This window comes from Cetorhinus maximus, chromosome 1 (assembly GCF_964194155.1).
Source record: "Cetorhinus maximus chromosome 1, sCetMax3.hap1.1, whole genome shotgun sequence".
Lineage (NCBI taxonomy): Eukaryota > Metazoa > Chordata > Chondrichthyes > Lamniformes > Cetorhinidae > Cetorhinus > Cetorhinus maximus.
In genome coordinates this window covers 30380401-30402261 of record NC_135879.1, presented here as the reverse complement: position 1 = coordinate 30402261, position 21861 = coordinate 30380401, and the positions used below count along the sequence as shown (strand labels likewise).

At 42.0% G+C, this 21861-nt stretch overlaps 1 protein-coding gene across 3 annotated transcripts in view; it reads left to right on the top strand.

Annotated features, from left to right (window-relative positions):
- Positions 1–21861, top strand: part of inpp4b (inositol polyphosphate-4-phosphatase type II B) — a 915802-nt gene that overhangs the window by 57719 nt on the left and 836222 nt on the right. The gene's annotated exons all lie outside the window — the stretch shown is intronic.

The window sequence follows — 21861 nt, the reverse complement described above, 5'->3', positions numbered from 1 at the left end:
TGATCTCTAAGCCTGCTTTATTGGAGACTTAGGAGTTGATGTTTGTCTAATCAATGGATCGCCAGCTAAGCTGAGTCAATATACTCTCATTGCTGCCTTTAATGGAGCTGATTGTTGTAAAGTGCAATTCCAGCATGCATCCAAAACCAGTTAAACTTTTATTTGATGATCCTTTCATAGGCTCTCATCCTACAAATTAGGGTGAAAATGTTTGCAACCTGGCCGAAGCCATCAAAAATTATTTTTTAGGAAAATAAATCTGGATATAACCTAGTGTCATGGAATAGTGGGTGAAGGTTTGACTACCATATTTAGGGTGGAATCCTGTGGGAGGTGATTGGGGTCTCAGCTGCTGGTTTTTTCAGTGAGGCCATTGGATGAAAGGTGTGGGAAATGGGGAAGGAAAGCAGCACAAGAGTTAGAAAATGTAAATGTTGTAACTAGTGAAAGATTCTGAGAGACATCATGTGCGATCATAAAGTTACCAATGCAATGTTTGCAGAAATCTCAAACTAGTAAACAATACTGCCAATTCCAAAATTCTGCCCCTACTATCACTGCTGACTGACCTCTGGAATCTGCATAGTTCTGTCATATCACTGATTGTTCTCCATGGCGTTGATGGACAGTAATCCTCCACCTCATTCTGGTAAACCCCAGCAGCCCACCCTATTTCTGTCTAGGATTACCCAACTGCTACCAATGTTTTGGGTCACTCCCCAGTGTAGCTATAATCCTGTTTATATATGAATCACCTACTTCCATCAAGTTGCAAACCATTTTGCTGCATATCATTGGCTTTAAAAATGCCAAGAGATTAAAAATTCAGTAGTTAGTTAAAGGAATATATTAAATTAAAGGTCACTTATTTACGGTTTTCAGAATAATGGACAGGATCACGGAGTTCAATCTCCAAAGGACCAATAGGATTTTCAGCATGCCATGTAATAAAAATGTAATTTTAATTGATCTGTTGCCATAAATCCATTGCCCTGATAATCTTTAGGTGGCATAATAATGCTATTGTTATAAAACAGCACATCCTCCACTTAACCATGAACAAAACCATAGGAAATCTTCCAGTAATATTTTAAAAGCCTTGGGTATAGGGTGCAAATGCTGTTCTGTAACACATTTCTGTCACACTTGGTTGAAGACCATCTTATTGTTATAAAACAGCATATCTTTTGACTAACTGAGTAAAGCCATAATAGTATATTAAAAATAATGAAATTAATCTCCTGTAAATGCCCAGATACATGAAAAATAACTTCTCCGTTCTGGTTTGATGTAATTCAAAAGAATACAGATCTTAATTTTGAACACATCTAGCAGGATATGAATATAATTTGGGAGGAAAATAACTTTAAAAAAAACCTGTTAAATCTCTTGCTTTGCAGCTGGGTTGAATTATACTGAATTATAAGCAGTGCACCTACAGATATTTACCAGATAGGTTAGCTGTCTACATTTGTGCTGTCATTATAAGTGACAGCTCACATATCGAGATTTCTGCAAATGTTATGGTAAATCACTGAATTGGCACACATCTCAGTGGAATCTTAAGTCCCCAGCAGGATTTCAAGTAGACTACAATAGCCTGGGAAGTCATTTGGTTTCTTGTCTTGCTGTGCGTTTGAAGCAGTTGTTTTCCATTTACTGCAAAATTGTCTTTTCTCATTGGATGCTGCAGGATTAGGAAAGAACTTCTATGAGTGAGCTTCGTTATTGTTTCTTCAGATTTGCTGTCAGGTATTCTCTGTTCACTGGTTTCCTGTTGAAATTGCAAGTCAATTTACTTTCTGTCTGGTTGCTGTTGACCTTGTTGCTGGCCCCTTTCTGCCTTGTACTGCTGCTGATTGTGTAACGAAAGAATAACTGAAAATATCAGAATTAAGTTGAGGTGATTTTTTTTCTTTCTTTCTTTCTCCCTCACCCCGACTGTCCCCTGTCTTGCGATACTGTAGAGCAGTTTAAGAAAACACATTGATTTCTTCTGTATCCAATAAACTTGTTTTTTGAAGTCCATCTATTAGACTGTATTTATATTTACTATTATGAAAGACTTAATTTAACATGTATCCCTGCAGGGTGTTTTTTTTTAAGGAGTTTGCTGAGCAGCAATCACCCACTCACATTTAATAATTTATTAGCAAACACCACCAATCTGATGCAAAAAACTGTGTAAATGATCTGCAGACTTTTAAAAATTTTTTGAGTAACCTAGATGAGTATCCGTATTTTATGTCTTACGTTAGTGATCATTCCTGTAATGTTGGATCCGTAGTCTCATCCGCATCTACTGAGTCTATTAAGTACATATTCGGCCAGAAATTGATGTAAAGAAAATGCTCGCAGTGGCAATGATAATTGGACTTTTACGTCACCATTCGGATCATACAGTTTGCGCCACAAATTGCTGGAATGGCAATACAGTAATAGCTCAACAATGTCATTGTTGCATCTGTGACTTTGTTACTGTGCTGCTTAATGGCTTTTCTCCATCACCAACCGCTTGGCGCTATACAAAGATGAAAATGGATGTCATAGCTCCGTAAAAGTGCGGCACTGAGAGGTGAGTGACCTGCAACCTCTGAAATGACCTTAAATCAAACTTTTAAAAAGTTACTAAAATTTAAAAGACCTGTTTTTTAAAAAAAAAAATAACTTTTTTTTACAATGCAGTCAAAAGTAATTAACGGTTTTCTGCAAATGCACTTTTCCACAGAAAGATGCCTCAGGAAGTCAAAAAGAAGCACTTGTAGAACTTCAAAGGAGGACATGTGGGATATCCCTGGTTGAAGTGGAAGTGAGAATGGCTGCTGGGAACCACTAGGACAATGGCCTGTCAGGCAATAAGCATGGTAGCGTGGAGGGAGGTGACAGAGGCTCTCTCAACATCCTTCACAGACAGCAGAGAAGTGCAGCAAAAATGTATAATGACCTGACCAGGGCAGGAAAGACAAGCATTCAATTCAGAACCCTCTCTCGTTAAAGCATAACATTTTGTTGGTAAACAAATTAACATCCCTACACCAATTGTTTGCTCAAAGCAGAACCCAAAGGTAAATGAGCCATAAGGTAAATAAGTCACTTCCAATGTGATGGAAGGGCTGCCTTTCCATAGTGATGAATGCCACGGCTTTATTGCTACTAGAGAAGATTTGAATGCGTGAAGAGGCTTCTCACAGTAGGCAACTTATGTTGACTGTCTCTGTGTCTCTTTTCTCCATGCAGGGCAAAATGACACAAAATATATGAGAACATGTATAGACAGGCGTAAGTGCTATCTTCTTGAAGAAGATTTACCCACCCATGAAGGCAAGGCCCTGCATGGTTAACACAGAGCAATTAGTGTGGTCCTTGTGGAGGTTGGAACTGCATTGGTGAGAGAAGGTGAGTGTCAAATGCCCTCGTTTTTCCCATTGACCAACAGCCACCTAAGGATGAGAGTGGGGAGGGATATTTGATATTTGTGAATGGCATGTGTTCCAGTGGCTGCATGTTGAAAAATCTTTCCTGACAGCAGGGTGGGAAAAAGAAATTGAAGTGGGAAGATGCTTGTTCAGTAGATGAGCACTTGGGGTGAATTACCTTTTTTCTCTGTGCATTGAATGTGCAGGTAAGAATTATACATGGCAAATTAACATGCTGCACCATTGTAACATGTTATTGATCCTACCCATTGGCCCACACCAGATGGGGAGCTGTACCAGGCACTGAGGCGGTGACGATCCAATAGGGAGAGGAAGAGGAGGCTACACTCGGGTAAAGTGGTGGCTTGAACAGGCAATGTGGCCTAGGCACTCCTGTCATCGTTTTGGTGCCAATGTGGGGGGGGGTGGGGCGATGCTTGACCAATGCCAACTTCTTCCCACCTGTCTGGTGAGCCCACTTTTTTTCATACGACATAGCCACCTCCGAACTCTCGGGCAACCACTTGTGCGGGCAGTTTAAAAATTGCTTGCTGCAAGTATGCCTGTACAACAGCTGATTCTGTATCACCCCTTCCCCCTGCAACCACTGTGGACACAATCCAGAGCCTTGAGGCAGATGCAGCTGATGAGCAACAAGGCATCTGTTCCCAGGGTTAACTTCCACCTTCAAGCTTTGTGCTAGCTGCAGAAGCCTTGCAGAACCAGTTTGCTGAGAATGACCATCCAGTGATGCTGCCAGCAAGCTGACCCTCCACAGGAGGCACTTGCCAGTGGTCGCAGCCCACCTCCTTCCTCATTTTCTCCTTGGAGAAACATCAGGAACCCACCTTCTTAATCCAGACTGACAGGCCAGGTGTGGATGCTGTACCCTTAGCAAATGGGTTTGTGCTTGTGGGAGGTTGAGGTGCAGGAGGGAGTAGGGTGACCCTCTCCTGTAGAGTTCACTTGCTCTCACTCAGTGTCACTCTCAGCTATTCTCAGGTTCTTGTAGATAGTTTGACGCATTTTTAGAATTGTTCTTCTCATTGATGTTGTGGTTGTTGTTCTCCTCTTGCTGTTGTGCTACTCAGTGTTATTTTCTTACCCTTGATGCTGTTAAATAGTTCTTTGACAAGTAATTTGTAACTTTTTCATACTTTGAAAGGTTTCTTTATTGTCATTGTAAAGATATGCAGTACTTAATTTTTCGTGATGAGAATGCATAGCTTCTCATTCTCTCTATTGATTTGTTAAAATTTGTTGCTTTAAGCTATTGCATTAAATAAAAGCACCATTGTTTCACTTCCAATCTCGTCCTTGCTTTTGTTTGTGCCACGATAGGGAATCGTTCCACGGACTCGCAGTGGAAATTCTGGTCTGCATTAGTCATGCTGGTGAAGTTCTAGGGGACGGCTCTGAGAACTATCACTGTGCAAATACCTGTGTCAATAGCTGATATTGAGCCCCCTTGCCCACTGAAGCTATGCCTTTCTCAGTTGAGGAGGTATGGTTGGGTTGGCTGGTTCAGATCCATCGGCATATTATCTGCCAGGTTAAGGGTCAGTACTTCCTGCAGGGCAAAATTGTGCAGAGTATTATAGCAGACAACTAAGGTCAAACAATACCCAACATATCCAGCACTGGAAGCCTGATTTGAACACCCTGATTGTCTGCTCCACTACTTGGCATGTTCGCATGGTTGTATCTTTTCTGTGCTCCATTGTTGGTGAAGCAGAAGGGTCAGTCATAATTTCAGTGGGTAGGCCATTTCACTTTGAGTGTTGAAATAGCTTTGCATTCTGAAAATTATCACCTCTGACACAGACAAGAGTGTGGATGGCAAGCACAAATAAGCAGCTGAGACAAATGGAAGAATTTAAAAAAAAACCCTTGGGAACACTTCATTATCTTCTGGAGAAAGAATCCACAGCTTCACTCTTCCCTTCCTGGACCTCCAAGATAGTGTTATTTCAGGACCCATAAATCAGGTCATTAACAGAGTCCCCAGTGGTGTTAATTACCAGCCCTATATGGCTCTGGTCGGAATAATTCCTAATAGCATTGTAAACCCAGCAATTTTATGATTGTCATTAGCGACAATAGGGAGGCCCATGGTGAGTTGGGACTTCCATCAGCTTTGGCGAAGCCAATGGAGCGACACAAATTGTTGAGCAATTTGCAAAGAATCAAAACTCATGGTGTATCTCCTTTACTCTGCAAATTGCTGCATTTTAATGTATGGATAACAACATATGAACATACAAATTGGGAGCAAGAGTAGGCCACTCAGCCCATCGAGCCTGCTCTGCCATTCGATAAGCTCATGGCTGATCTGATTGTAATCTCAACTGCACATTCCTGATAACCTTTCACCCCCTTGTTTACCAAGAATCTATCTACCCCTGCCTTAAAAATATTGAAGTACTCTGCTTCCACCACCTTTTGAGGAAGAACATTCCAAAGACACTCTCCCTTCTGAGAGGAAAAAAATTCTCCCCTTCTGTCTTAAATGGGCAACCCCTTTATTTTTAAACAGCGGCCCCTAGTACTATATACTCCTACAAGAGGAAACATCTCCACATTGGCCCTGTCAAGACCCCCTCAGGATCTCATATGTTTCAATCAAGTCACCACTTACTCTTCTAAACTCCAGTGGAAACAAGCCTAGCCTGTCCAAACTTTCCTCAAGACAATCTGCCCAATCCAGGTTTAGTTTAGTAAACCTTGTCTGAACTGCTTCCAACACATTGACATTCTTTCTTAAATAAGGAGACCAATACTGCACAGTACTCCAGATGTGGTCTCACCAATGTCCTGTATAACTCAAGCATAGCCTCCCTGCTTTTGTTTTCAATTCCCCTTGCAATAAGTGATAACATTCTAATAGCTTTTCTGATACTTGCTGCACCTGCATACTATTATTTTGCGATTCATGCACAAGGACCCCTAGATCCCTCTGCACATTAGAGCTCTGCAATCTCTCACCATTTGGGTAAAGTGCTTCATTTTTTTTTTACTTTTCCTGCCAAAATGGGTAATTTCACATTTGGATGACATGACATGCTCTTATAATGTATCATTACAATCTCAGCAATTTCTGGTCCATTGAGAGGTTAAATTAAGTCAAAGTATTTCATTTTCTTTGTCAACGTAGGCCAGCTATGAGCATCTTCCAGTGCAGTAATGATCTGCGTGCTCATTTCTAGTTTATAAAATAGATCGCACTATTTTGAATGTAGATGATCTTGGTTTACAACAAACATTAAATGAAGGATCATTAATCATTCCTGCATGGTCAGATAATCATTTTGCCCTGCCAAAAATAAATACACAATTCAAGTAAATTTACAATAACTACATGATGCCTGTGCTGCTCACATCTGGATGTGTGGTCACAGGAGTTACAGATTGCTTCTATTGTGATTTGATGGTCCTTTTCATTAAAAAAAATGTTAACTTCAAATCTTCCTGCCTTGTTACTGCTTTACATTGACTTTTTCTGTTTCACTGACTTTGTTGTTTACTATAAGGATCATGGCTGCAGTGTGTACTAGCCACATTGTACTGCAGCATTTTACCAAGGCTTACAGCATCATCCAAACCTGCAATCTCCCCCACCATGAAAGACGAGGGCAGACAAGCATATGTTTATTTTATATATGTGCACCTTCAATTTTTTTGATGCATCTATTTAACACACATCCCCAGTTTTTAAGTGGCAGTTATCCTGGGACCTTGTACTTTTTGAATTGAATGTATTTGTCCAGCTTTCCACTGTTCAGTAAGTTTTTAGGAGTTAAGCGAAGTTGTAATCAGTAGTGTAGCTGAGCAATGAGGGTGAAGAGTGCATCTTTTTTCTTGGGGTTGGAAGGATATGAAAACAAAGTATTCTAATCATTGGAGTTGACCTCAAACTTCATCTCCTCTGATCAAAACGGGATGATCCCAGCTGAGTGATATCCTACCACAGTCTGAGAATAGACTTGGTCACACTGTCCTGCCGCATCACGATGGACCTCCAAAGGGCATTCCAGTGGTGGGTCACTGAATTCTCCTTGGCTTTCAGGGCCATGTCTTCATTGGAACAGTCCTGGGCTGCAAGCATTGAGAACTATGTGCGCAGCTGCAGTTTAGATATGATACCTGGAGTGAGGAAATGGTGAGGTAACGGCATGTTGGGCGATTCATAGGCCACCAACCAGCCGGATGGCAAGTTTCCAGTGGCTGCATAATTAATGAGGTGGGAAGCGGATGATACGGCGTGAAAACCCACCATTGCGGCCGGTGGGTAAAACGTCTTTTTTCATGCCCGCGACTACAATTAGTGCAACTCTGGGATGATTCTGTCCATTGTCTTGTCATATTTCAAGTCGTCTTTAACTAGCTAATGCACGTCTTTCAACATCATCTTCAGATTATGTTGGAGCCAACAGATCACCTGGATGCTAGAAATTGAAACCAAGTTGGGAAGGGTTGGCATTTGGCTTCAAAGAGGTTAAATGCTGGTTTGTTGCCTGTGCTGGCATAAGTTGTAATTCATAGCAAAAGTCAGTGAAGTAAATTGTTTGTCTTGATCATTGTGGTTCTGGCATGAATAGTGCTTACAGCACTCTTGATTGTTTAATTTATTTTTTTGACTTTGTTTGACTGAAGGTGATATTGCGACCTAGTTAATTCTTAGGCTTCTGTCTCTAAATGCTGAACTCTGAATCATAGGATAATCCAAATTTATGGCACAGAAGGGAATCATTTAGCCTTTGCTATTTTTGCTGGCTGACAAAGAGCTACGTTTGGTTCTGTAGATTAAAGCACCTCAAGTGCATATCCAAATACTTTGTAAATTTGATGAGGGTTTCTGCCTCTACCACAATTTCAGGCAATGAGTTTGAATCTGACTGTCCTCTGGGTGCAAATACTTCTTTCCCACCTTCTCTAATCCTTCTACCAATTACTTTAAATCTCTGCCTCCCAGTTATTGACCTTTCTTCTAAGGAAAATATGTCCTTCCTATCCACTCTATTTAGATGCTTCATAATTTTATACACCTCAAATAAATCTTCCCTCAGCTGCCTCTGTTGTAAAGAAAACCACCCCAGCTTATTCAATCTTTCCTCACAGCTAAAATTTTCCCGTTCCGGTAACATCTTAATCCTCTGTTTGCGCGCGCTCATGCAATCACAGCCTACCTGTATTGTGATCAGAATTGCATGTAGTACTTTAACTGTGGCCTAACTAGTGTTTTATACAGTTATCTTTGCTTTCCGCCACTGCCCAATTTTGGATCAAACTTGCCACTTTCTCTTAGATCCCATGGGCTTTTACTTTTCTGACCAGTCTGCTGTGTGAGAACTAGTCAAAGACCTTGTTTAAAATCAATGCAAATTACATCAAATATTGACCCTTATTGACTCTCCTTGTTACCTCCTCAAAAAAAAAATTCAATCTAGTCAGCCACGACCCTCCATGCTGGCTGTCCTTGATTAAGCCGTGCCTTTCTAAATGACTATGAATACTATCTCCCAGAATTTTTTCCAGTAATTTTCACAGTGCTGAGGAGGTTAGGCTGACTGGCCTGCAGTTACTCAGTCTATCCCTTTTTTCATTTTTAAAGAATGGTTGCATTTGTGAATGGTGTAGCTTAACCAGAAGCCCAGTAGGTCAGAGGTCTAAAATATAGAAATATAATTGCACCAGCTTCTGACTAATTTTATATAAGCTGTATTTTGCCTCAAAGGGAAGAATCTAAGGTATGCCAATATGTAGCAATTTCTATTGGATTGAGGACGTGGTCTACAAAGCTAATTAAACCCGAGGCTTTACAGCAATCATTAATGCTGTTTGTGATGGCTTTGAAGCTTGACATACATGACCAGATGTCACATAACTACTAACCTATTTTTTTTAGTCATGGTCAGTAAGCTCATTGAAGTTTTACGTTTGGTTTTTGTGATGCTCGAGGTGTCCACTCATTGGATGGCTCGCCCCTATAAGTGATTTGTTATTTTTCAAGCAGGAGTTACATACTTTTTTTTTCTGCTCAGCATGTAGTCTTTGTATGCACTTTGCCCTCAGAGCATCAGAACTATTACCCTTTTTGTAGCTGACTTGCCAAATTGATTTTCTGACTGGATGATCACCTGATTCTCCTCATGTAAATCCTTACCTAAATTGAAGCTCTCGCTTGGAATGCAGGAACTATCACTAGTATTACACTCTGAACACTTACTGTTGTTTGTATTTGGTGTCCACCGCAGAGTTTCTGTATAATGCCTCTGGTACCACGTTATGCTCCCCAGATCCATGAATTAAAAACAAATCAAAACTCTATGTGGATATCATCACTCCAGATGTCCAGATGGGCTTGACAAGAAAGATCGTATTGCAGGTCACAGTGATTAGAACAAAAAATTAAATTCCATCAAAGTAGGGCCTAAAATGTTACAATACCCAAATAATTACCAGGCACGTTTTGCAGCTACCGGTTATTTATGCTCCAGCTTACAGAAAATCTGATCTATAAATGCCACCACTGGTTCTTTAACATGTGTTAATGAACCACAGCTACTGAAACTCAAATCTGCTTCATCAGTGTATACTTCCAAACTATAGCATATAATTAGGATGCTAAGCGACATTCATTGTCTGTTTGCATCTTAAATACAGTTCAAGTGGTATAAGGTGTTAGAGAGCATATTGGCATATTATCAGAGCTAGATTGCCCATATCTGCAGGAATTGTTAATGACCAAGGACAACTGCCTCCATAGGCACTGGGTTAAGGAACCAGTTGTTGAGCAGAGCTGAGCCCATATCCTCACCAGCCTAAAGACCATACACTTCCATCTTCATAACATCATCTGTCTCTGCCCCTGCCTCAGTCCATCTGCTGCTGAACCCTGCATCTATGCTTTTGTTACCTCCAGGCTTGACTGTTCCATTGTTCTCTAGTCTTCCCATCTTACGCCCTCTGTAAACTTGAGCTTGTCCAAATCTATGCTGTCTGTATCTTAACTCTCACCAACTCCCATGCTCGCTGACCCACATTAGCTTCATGTCTGCAAATGCCTCGATTTTAAAAGCCTCATCCTCAGGTTCAAATCCTTCCACAGTCTTGTCCCTCCCAACCTTTGTAACCTGTTCCAGCACTGCAATCCTCCACTTTGACCGCCTTTCCAACCTGACCTCATACTTAACATCTTCATGCAATTGCCCAATGCAGCTGTACTGCTGTATTTCCCAAATTTCACAGGCAGCCAATATACTCTGTTGTCACATCCACTTGCTCCCCTACAGTTGTTCTCTGGGCTCACCTGGTGCTAGTTCCTCAAGGTCACTAATTACATTTCTGGGAAATGTTAGCTGTACTGGTGTTTTCAAACACTGGTACCTGAGGTGAAATGTGCTGTGACATTCTGGGTCATTGGCTGCTCCTCCAGACCTGCAATGATCATTTCTAGCTCTTTTCCACTTCTGGTTTGCCTTGTGCAAATTCTTGACATTTGAAAGGGTAGATACAGTGTCGGAGTTATCCTGCAGTTTATCATATGTATCAGTAGCTTAACATGCAGCAAGATCATATTGCTAATTTTATGTGTAAAGCCCTTTGAAGGTGTCATTGTGCCAAAAAATGTTCATTATGAGTTGCAAATTCATTAATAGGCTTAAAAATTGAATAGCATGGGAAAAAAGTGTGGGGTGGTTGGGTGCTTGTATGCTAGTTCTGCTGCAGTGGACTTAGATACAGACTTTGGGCCAGGTTACCAAAGAGATTAATAAGCATGCACCAGGAAATGCTTGATAGACCATGCAGTCTGCTGGAGAGCTTGCACACAATGTTGCCGAGCATGGAGGAGTCCAACTCCAATTTGATGCAAAGCTTAGCACAGAATATTGAGACCATTCAGCTCCATGAGCAATGCCGTGGAATCCACAATGATAGAGCACCGCATGACGAATCAGGTTCCATCACAGCACAAACAGCTGCAGTGCAAGCTCATGTAAGTGCCATCTTGGCTCTGGGGGCTAGTGTTGAGTGGGTCTTCTGGTGTATCATGTCACTCCTGCATTGTATCCTCCTGCAAGGCATGATAAGTGCTGAGACTCCATCCCAAGAAAGTAGCCTTGAGTCCTGGGAGAGGCTTCTGCTGTCCCCTCTCAGGATGAAACCATGCTTTCTCCACTGCCAGCCACTCCACCAGAAATGTTGCTAGTGCCATTCAGCCAGCTAACCCAGACTGCTACAGTCAGCAACCAGGCTCTCTAGGCCCAAAGCTGCTTGAGGTCATCCTCCAAGACCAAACTGAGTGTTTGCATGGAATCTCAGCAGCCTCCCACTTCCCAAGCTGTAGCCACTAGAAGAAGCACCTTGTATAGCAATAGAGTAGGCAAAGAAATGTGAAGGACAGGCACTAACGAAATACACAAGCCTGAATTAGGTTGACATTATTTGATGAATTTGTTTTTGTGTTTGGGTTTGGTGGTGTTCTTTATGTTTGTACTTGAGTCAGGGCGAGTCCAGCCATTGGAGAGTGAAGGAGGGTAATGGTGGTTGTGAGAAGAGAGAGTATGATTCCGGAACTTTTGGTAAATGGAAGATCTGATTTGTTAAACTCCTCCTTTGAGAGTTAGGGCAGACAGGAGCACTCTTGGTTGCTGCCTCTCCACATTCTCTTGCTCTGCTCCTCCTCCTGAAACTGTTGGCCTGCATAGGCTTTTCCCTCATGATAGTGGAGGTTTGGAGCATGCAGAAGCCAACCACCAATCAGGATACCTGCTTAGGAGTGTAATCTAAAACCCCTCCAGAAGATCCAGTGGTTTTCTCAATGTTCGTTATGACAGCATAGCTCTCATTGTAGGCCTGCTGCACAGCTGTGCTTGGGTTCCTAATTGTTGCCCAATATCCAGCCTATAACTTGGAAGTCTAGCTTGAAGTAAGATGACAGAGGACTGGTGCAGAATGATGTGGTGCACACAAGAAAACGTGGGTGCAGTCATTGGCACCATACAGGAAGGGGAAGTCTGCCATGCATTTGAAACCTTATGCTCACTCATCCTGCTTCTCTCTGTCAATGTGGAAGAAGTAGTTAAGGTTTCTCTTGGTGTAGAGAGCCTGGTGACCTCCCTGATACATCAGCGCACTGCAAACTGGTATGTTGCTAATGTCACCTGTTGCAACCTGAAGGTAGCCATGAGTGTGACAGTCACTGTAAGAGCCATAGGCAGTGCCGTCCATACTCTGGTTTAAAGCTATAGTTGTGGCTGCAGCAGCTGAGATAGTTTGGTGACAGTCTCCTTGGTAAAGTGAAAGTACCCCATACATTGCTCAGTCGAGTTGAAGTAGGAGAAATGCTCCCTGAGGACTGTCTGCGAATATACTGTTCTGGTCAGTATCCTCTTCCACTTTCTATCCTGACAGCTTATCTTGCACTAAGATGTCTCAGTTCTTCCAATCGTGCCCTATACCCAAAGACAGCTCCAACAGGCCACCTGTGTCTGAAATCAGTCAATTTGTGGTGCAAACAGGAACAGTCAAGTTGCTCTCTATGTAGACAGTAATCTTTGAAGAGTGATAGAACTCAGCACACAACACACAGAATGCAAAGAAGTCAAATAATAGCCAGAAGAAGTAAACCAGCAATTAACCTGTAAGTACTGCATGATTCCTTTAAATAGTTAGTGGTGGGTCCCATCCCATTTATTCTTGTACTGAATGAGGTAAGTGTAAGGTGACAGACTGCTGGAGAGGTCCAAAATGGTGAATGAACTCTTCACAACATGTGACCCTCATCTGCATGATTTGCTTTAAATTGTTCCGGCATGTGCTGCTGATAAAATAATTATCTCTTACACCAAAATGGAAGACTGTGCATTGCGATTGGAAGTGCATGCATCGATCCTGCCATTTTGGGTCCTTGGATGATCGCGCAACACCTGAGAAAGTTTGCTACACTGTTGAGGAAGTGGCCGATTGGATAAGTAAATGGAGTGCATTAGATATAGTGCAATATAAGAGGAAATGAGGCAATATGGACTGAAAGCTGATTGAGGTCAGGAAACAGAGTTAGGGTAAATAGATGATGCTTTCATTTGATCTTGTGGTATCCTAGAGCATGGCACTTTTTTGTTCTTTGTGTGTGTGTATAGATAATTTGAAATTGGGCATCATGAACACAATCTCAGTTTGCTAGTGACACTAAAGTAGAGTTGTGACAAACAACAAAGAGGACTCTAAATGACTTCAATGAGGCACAGATAGTAGCAGAATGGACAAACAGATTACTGTTTTAATGAAGGTGGAAAAATGTGGAATGGAAGTATACACTCAATGAGGGAGAAGGGAATAGAGGGTTAAGTTAATAGATTCAGATGAGGAAAAATGGGAGGAGGCTCGATTGGACTATAAACACTGGCATGGATTAACATAAGAGGCAGGAGCAGGAGTCGGCCATACAGCCCCTCGAGGCTGCTCTGCCATTCATTAAGATCATGTCTGGTTCAACTGAATGCCTTGTTTCTGTGCTGTATATCCTTTGTAATGCTGATGGTTGTGGATGAACATAGGTTCCAACAGCTTAAAATGCCTAATACCCTCACAAGCTGATAAAACAATTAAAGAGAGGCTAATATTTTGTTTTATAAATTGGTGCATAGGCTGCAAGAGCAAAAAATTAGTAAGTTTGTATAAATCATTGGGGATGTCGCAGCAAGAATATTGTGCACTCGTGTATGTGTGCTATTGTAGAAAGGACATTAAACTCAGTGTAGAGTGGAGATTCGCAAGACTGATGCCAAGGATGCAAAACCAAAGTTGTGTGTGTAGACTTGAGATAATGGGACTATTTTCACCTAATGGCGATGGCTAAGAGATTTAATAAAGGTTTTTAAAACTATGAAGAATTTTTATTGAAATAAGCAAAGCCTTATTTCTCTAAGGTACCAATGGTGAATGATTCATCAATTTAAAATTGTCACAGTGAAGAGAGAGGTTAGGAAAATTTTTGTTAGACAGATTTGTTGAAGCTTCACTACAGGTAATAGTTGAGGCAGTGACCATTACATCTTCGAAGGCAAATTTGGATCAGTATTTGAAGCAAAGGAAGAAATAGGACTGTGGGGAGGGCACAGAACAGTGGATACATTTTGGATTGTTCGATAAAGAACCGGCACAGACATAATAGTTGGAGTGACTGCCTTCTGCATTGTAAACTTGTACAGTTCTGTGTGTGCCCAGTTGGAATATTGACATACATGACAAGCAGTAAAAGTATGATTTTGTGAGGAGCTGGACCAGGCAATAGGTTCACGGGCAACATTTTGTTTCATGCATAGTTGTTCCATCTACTTAATAAAATAATACTCTTGGATAGTTCTACTGTAACAGCTTCCTTAAGTTGTTATCTACTTGTGCCCCTGCTCGCAGGACGTGTAAGTAGTGTCCAAAACAGGCATATAGAATATAGAATGGTTATAGCAGAGAAGGAGGATATTCAGCCCATCATGTCTGTGCCAGCCCTCCGAAGGAGCAATTTACTTAGTGGTACTCCCCTGCCTTTTCCCCATAACCCTGCAAATTTTCCCATTCCGATAATGATCTAATTCCCTTTCGAAAGCATCAATCAACCTTGCCTCTACCACACTATCAGCAATGTATTCCGGATCCTAACCACTTGCTACATGAAGAAGTTTTTCCTCCTATCACTGTTGTTTCTTTTGCAAGTTACCTTAAATCTGTGTCCTTTGGTTCTCAATCTCTCCACCATTGCGAAATGTTACTCTCTATCTACTTTGTCCGGACCCCTCATGATTTTGAATACCTCTATCAAATCTCCTGTCAGCCTTCCCTTCTCCAAGGAGAACAGTCCCAACATCTCCAATCTTTTAATTCACTAAAGTTCCTCATCCCTGGGACCATTCTTGTGAATCTTTTCTGCACCATCTCTAATTCCTTCACATCCTTCCTAAAGTGTGGTGCCCAGAACTGGACACAATACTCCAGCTGAGGCTGAACCAGTGTTTTGTATAGGTTTGTCACAGCTTCCTTGCTTTTGTACTCTATATTCCTATTGATAAAGCCCAGGATTCCGTATGATTTGCTTACCACACTCTTAACCTGGCCTGTGACCTTCAATATGATTTATGCACATATACACCCAGGTCCCTCAGCTCCTGCAACCATTTTAGAATTGTACCCTTTAATTTATTTTGTCTGTGTTTTTCCTTCAAAAATGAATTACTTAATACTTCTCAACATTAAATTTCATCTGCCACCTGTCCTCCCATTCCACCAACCTGCCTACGTCCTTTTGAAGTTCTACACTACCCTCCTCGTAGATCACAATACTTCCAAGTTTCACATTATCCGCAAATTTTGAAATTATATTCTGTACACCAAGCTGAGGTCTTCTGCACAAATAAACCTAGGATATAAAATTATTCTCAGTAATAGTGATCATGAAACTATCATCGATTGTTATTTAAAAAAAAAACCTTGTTCATTAATGTCCTTCAGGGAAGGGGATCTGCCATTTTAGCTGGTCTAAACTACACGTGACTCTGTCAACCACATTACTGTGGGTCTACTTAACTGCCTTGTGAAATGGCCTGGCAGTTCAAGGGCAATTAGGGATGGGCAACAAATGCTGGCTTTGCCAGCGACGCCCACGTCCCATAAAAATTTTTTAAAAAGGTAGTATCCCTGCCTCTGAACCAGAAGCTCCGGGTTCGAGTCCCATTGTAGTACTTGATGGTCAAGGAAGGTGTGTTCATAACACGGCCAAAAAAGTCAATTGTCAACACAGGCCAATGACAGGTGGTAAGAGCGGGAGGGATTCCTGGTCAGCCATGTGATGGAAAGAATGTTGGAGCCCCTACCATCACTATCCAAAAGATTACAACATGCAAGTAAAAGTGCATGTGGCCAGAGCAATTTGAACTCCGAGTGACCTGCAACACAGCACCACCAAACCAAGCTCTAGATCATTAATATATATTAAGAAGAGCAGGGGTCCTAACACCGATCCTTGGGGAATTCCACTATAAACCCCCTCCAGTCTGAAAAACAATGATTCATGACTGCTCTTTCATATCCACTTTGCTACTGTTCCTTTTACTCCATGAAGTCGAACTTTGCTCACAAATCCTTTGTGTGGCACTTTATCAAATGCCTTTAGGAAGTCCATGTACACCATTTCAAGAGCAACTTTCATCAACCCTCCCTGTTACGTCATCTAAAAGCACAAGCAAGTTAGTTAAGCATAATTTGCCCTTAAAAAATCCACGCTGGCTTTCCTTAATTAACCTGTATTTGCCCAAGAGTCTGTTAATTTTGCACCGAATTATTGGTTCCAACAGCTTCCCCACCACCCAGTTTAAATTGGCTGGCCTGTAGTTGCTGGGCTTATCTTGACACACACACTTTTTTGAACAAGGGCATAACATTTACAATTCTCCAGTCCTCTGACACCACCCCTGAGTCTAAGTAATATTGGAAAATGATGGCCAGTGCCTCCGTAATTTTCACGCTCACTTCCTTCAGTATCCTTGAATGTATCTTATCAAGTCTGAGAGCCTTACCAGCTTAAAGTGCAGACAGCCTATCTGTGTAATATCGCCCTACCAATTTTAAACCCTTTAAGTGTCTGAACTACCTCCTCGTTCACGCAGCAGCATCTTTCTTGGTAAAGACAGATGCAAATTATTCATTTAATATCTCAGCCATGCCTCTGCCTCCATGCATGAATCCCCTTTTAGGTATAAAAATAGAAAATGCTGGAAAAACTCAGCAGGCCTGGAGGGAGAAACAGAGTTAACATTTCGAATCCAAGATGACTCCTTTTGGGTCCCGAATCAGCCCCACTGCCCCCTCTTTTTACCACCCTTTTACTATTTATATACCTGTAGAAGACATTTGGATTATCTTTTATGTTAGTTGTCAGTCTCCATTTGTACACTGAGATAAAAACAAAAAGCTAAAAGCTACTGCGGATGCTGGAAATCCAAAACAAAAACAGAATTACCTGGAAAAACTCAGCAGGTCTGGCAGCATCGGTGGAGAAGAAATCAGTTGACGTTTCAAGTCCTCACGACCCTTCGGCAGAACTGAAGTATAGTTAGGAGAGAGGTGAAATATAAGCTGGTCTAAGGTGGGGGGCGGGGGGAGAGAGAAGTTGAGGGTGGGGTGGTTGTGGGGATAAGCAAGCAGTGATAGGAGAAGATAATCCAAAGATGTCACAGACAAAAGGATCAAAGAGGTGTTGAAGGTAGTGATATTATCTAAGAAAAGTGCTAATTAAGAATGGAAGACAGGACACTCAAAGTACAGCTCTAGTGGGGGTGGGGTGGAAAGACTAACAAAGTTTTAGTTTTAGATTTAAAAATAATGGAAATAGGTGGGAAAAGAAGAATCTATATAAATTATTGAAAAAAAAAGGGGGAGGGGGAAGAAACGGGGTGGGGGTGGGTGTGGGGATGGGGGGAGGGGGAGTTTAAGATCTAAAGTTGTTGAATTCAATATTCAGCCCGGAAGGCTGTAAAGTGCCTAGTCGGAAGAGGAGGTGCTGTTCCTCCAGTTTGCGTTGGGCTTCACTGGAACAATGCAGCAAGCCAAGGACAGACATGTGGGCAAGAGAACAGGGTGGAGTGTTAAAATGGCAAGCGACAGGGAGGTTTGGGTCTTTCTTGCGGACAGACCGCAGGTGTTCTGCAAAGCGGTCGCCCAGTTTGCGTTTGGTCTCTCCAATGTAGAGGAGACCGCATTGGGAGCAACGAATGCAGTAGACTAAGTTAGGGGAAATGCAAGTGAAATGCTGCTTCACTTGAAAGGAGTGTTTGGGCCCTTGGACGGTGAGGAGAGAGGAAGTGAAGGGGCAGGTGTTGCATCTTCTGCGTGGGCATGGGGAGGTGCCATAGGTGGGGGTTGAGGAGTAGGGGGTGATGGAGGAGTGGACCAGGGTGTCCCGGAGGGAACGATCCCTACGGAATGCCGCCAGGGGGGGTGAAGAGAAGATGTGTTTGGTGGTGGCATCATGCTGGAGTTGGCGGAAATGGCGGAGGATGATCCTTTGAATGCGGAGGCTGGTGGGGTGATAAGTGAGGACAAGGGGGACCCTGTCATGTTTCTGGGAAGGAGGAGAAGGCGTGAGGGCGGATGCGCGGGAGATGGGCCGGACACGGTTGAGGGCCCTGTCAACGACCGTGGGTGGAAAACCTTGGTTAAGGAAGAAGGAGGACATGTCAGAGGAGCTGTTTTTGAAGGTAGCGTTATCAGAACAAATGCGACGGAGGCAAAGGAACTGAGAGAATGGGATGGAGTCCTTACAAGAAGCGGGGTGTGAGGAGCTGTAGTCGAGGTAGCTGTGGGAGTCGGTAGACTTGTAATGGATATTGGTGGACAGTCTATCATCAGAAATTGAGACAGAGAGGTCAAGGAAGGGAAGAGAAGTGTCAGAGATGGACCATGTGAAAATGATGGAGGGGTGGAGATTGGAAGCAAAATTAATACATTTTTCCAGGTCCCAACGAGAGCATGAAGCAGCACCGATGTAATCATCGATGTACCGGAGAAAGAGTTGTGGGAGGGGGCCGGAGTAGGACTGGAACAAGGAATGTTTCACATACCCCATAAAGAGACAGGCATAGCTGGGGCCCATGCGGGTACCCATAGCCACACCTTTTATTTGGAGGAAGTGAGAGGAGTTAAAGGAGAAATTGTTCAGTGTGAGAACAAGTTCAGCCAGACGGAGGAGAGTAGTGGTGGATGGGGACCAAACCCAAATTGGGCGACTGCTTTGCAGAACACCTGCGGTCTGTCCACAAGAAAGACCCAAACCTCCCTGTCGCTTGCCATTTTAACACTCCACCCTGTTCTCTTGCCCACATGTCTGTCCTTGGCTTGCTGCATTGTTCCAGTGAAGCCCAACGCAAACTGGAGGAACAGCACCTCATCTTCCGACTAGGCACTTTACAGCCTTCCGGGCTGAATATTGAATTCAACAACTTTAGATCTTAAACTCCCCCTCCCCCCATGCCCACCCCGTTTCTTCCCCCTCCCCCTTTTTTTCCAATAATTTATATAGATTCTTCTTTTCCCACCTATTTCCATTATTTTTAAATCTAAAACTAAAACTTTGTTTGTCTTTCCACCCCACCCCCACTAGAGCTGTACCTTGAGTATCCTGCCTTCCATTCTTAATTAGCACTTTTCTTAGATAATATCACCACCTTCAACACCTCTTTGATCCTTTTGTCTGTGACATCTTTGGATTATCTTCTCCTATCATTGCTTGCTTATCCCCACAACCACCCCACCCTCAACTTCTCTCTCCCCCCGCCCCCCACCTTAGACCAGCTTATATTTCACCTCTCTCCTAACTATACTTCAGTTCTGCCGAAGGGTCGTGAGGACTTGAAACGTCAACTGATTTCTTCTCCACCGATGCTGCCAGACCTGCTGAGTTTTTCCAGGTAATTCTGTTTTTGTTTTCCATTTGTACACTGTCAGTGCTTCTCTTACTTGTTTTTTCAGTTCCCCTTTGCACCAAATTTGGCCTGGTTCTCCATTGTATTATCCAACTGACACCTGTCATAAACACACTTTTTCTTTTACATCTTAATCTCTATTTCTTTTGTCATCCAGGGGGCTCCGGATTTATTTACCCTAATTCTCCCCTTCGTGGGAATATACCTTGACTACACTTGAACTATCTCTTCTTTAAAGGCTGTCTATTGTTAAGTTACAGCTTTGTCTGGCAATTTTTGGATCTGGCAGAGAGAAATTGGAAGTTTATATCATACAATATTTGCCTTCGCTCGTGGACCAACAGAAGACAAGATGGAGTAATCCCTTTATTTCAATCCTGAGGAGAACCTTCATAACTAATTCAGGAGTTTATCACATGATTTAGTCATCCTTATTTATGAAATGAATTATTTTTCTTGTTCCCACAGATATAAATATAGATTTTGCCAATGTTCTGTCGATACATTTTTTGGGCGGAAGGAATTAAGAAGTGCAGTGTGAGAGATTAAAAGAGGAAGGGGGAATATTAGTATAAAGTGTCAAGCAATATTAAAAATTAATGGATATTTTGTTTTCTGCTGAAAATCATTTTCTTTTCAATCATATTTGAAGCTTTATAATTTAAATTGTTTTTTTTTGTTTTGAAATTAACTAGTATAAAGTGGCCCATGTCATTTTCATCACTCATTTATTTTCATCACAATTACAAAAACATATTTGGTATTATTTTGCAACAGAACAGATCAGAACCTCTTGATAGAATAGATCAGAACAATCTGATGGTAAACAGGCTTTCCACTCAGTAAATAAGGTTTTACAATACAGCATTATGAAGCAGTGAGATGTCAGTCTCAATTATGATGCCCCTCATCGTAGAATAACCTGGCAACATTTAACTTTTAGATTTACACGTGCAAAATTGATTCTTGTGCAAGACACTGTAGTGAAATTGATGTACATGAAACCAGACCTTAGCAGGCTTCAAGGCAGAGAGGAGAGAGGAAAATTAGCAAAGAAAAAAATAAATCCAAGAATTAGCAGAAAACAATGTTTCAAAAAAAACCAAGAACATTTATGTCTTCCAAAGAGTCTAGTGGAAATGACCACTTTCAATTATGAGCACTAGATTAGCAAATAGAGAATGAATAAGACACTCTTTTGGAGCATCAAGTAAAACTGGGAACACTAAATGATGCATGGCACATGTCACAGCGTGCAGCTGGTCAAAGATGAAGATCAACATTAATAACAAGTTTTTGGCTACCAAAGACTCTAGCTATGCAACAAATTATTAATTCCATAATTGAAATACAATGAGGAACCTATATGATCGACATCTGCAGGTGGCTGAGACACAACTGCAGGTACTGAATTAATTGGGAATGTGATACGAGCAAATTGCTGCCTTGCAGTACCACAGCGGAGATGAGGTATCTAACTGGGAGTAACAGCTGGGCTGGATAAATCTGAGGTGAAGGAGGAATCAGTTTCCAGCCTCATTGAATGATCCATTCCTGGGTCTTCCGTAAGATTGTGGCGGGTCTACCGGTTTTGCATGAGAACTTGCTTATATATGCTAATTGACAATCCTTAAATGTGACCACCCAAGGCCCAGAAATTGATTAGGAGAATGTATTTGCTGGCCAGTGCTCGACCCCCTTTAGAATTGGCTCCCTCCGCCAGGGCTCGTCCTGTTTCCTGGTTCAGCATTTGACACTAGCTTGCTTTCAAATAAGGCATAAACCCAAAAACGGTTTGCACCTCCTGATGTTGGCTTTGGGTCGACAACACAACTGCTCCATTGATGTTGTGGTAGTACTGGGTGAAGGTTGAAATCCCTTGAGTCTTAAAGTTCAGAAAATATGGGATCAACGCCTTTTGCACTCACTTGGTATGCCACTTGATCAGAATGAGCTGGACATTTTGAACC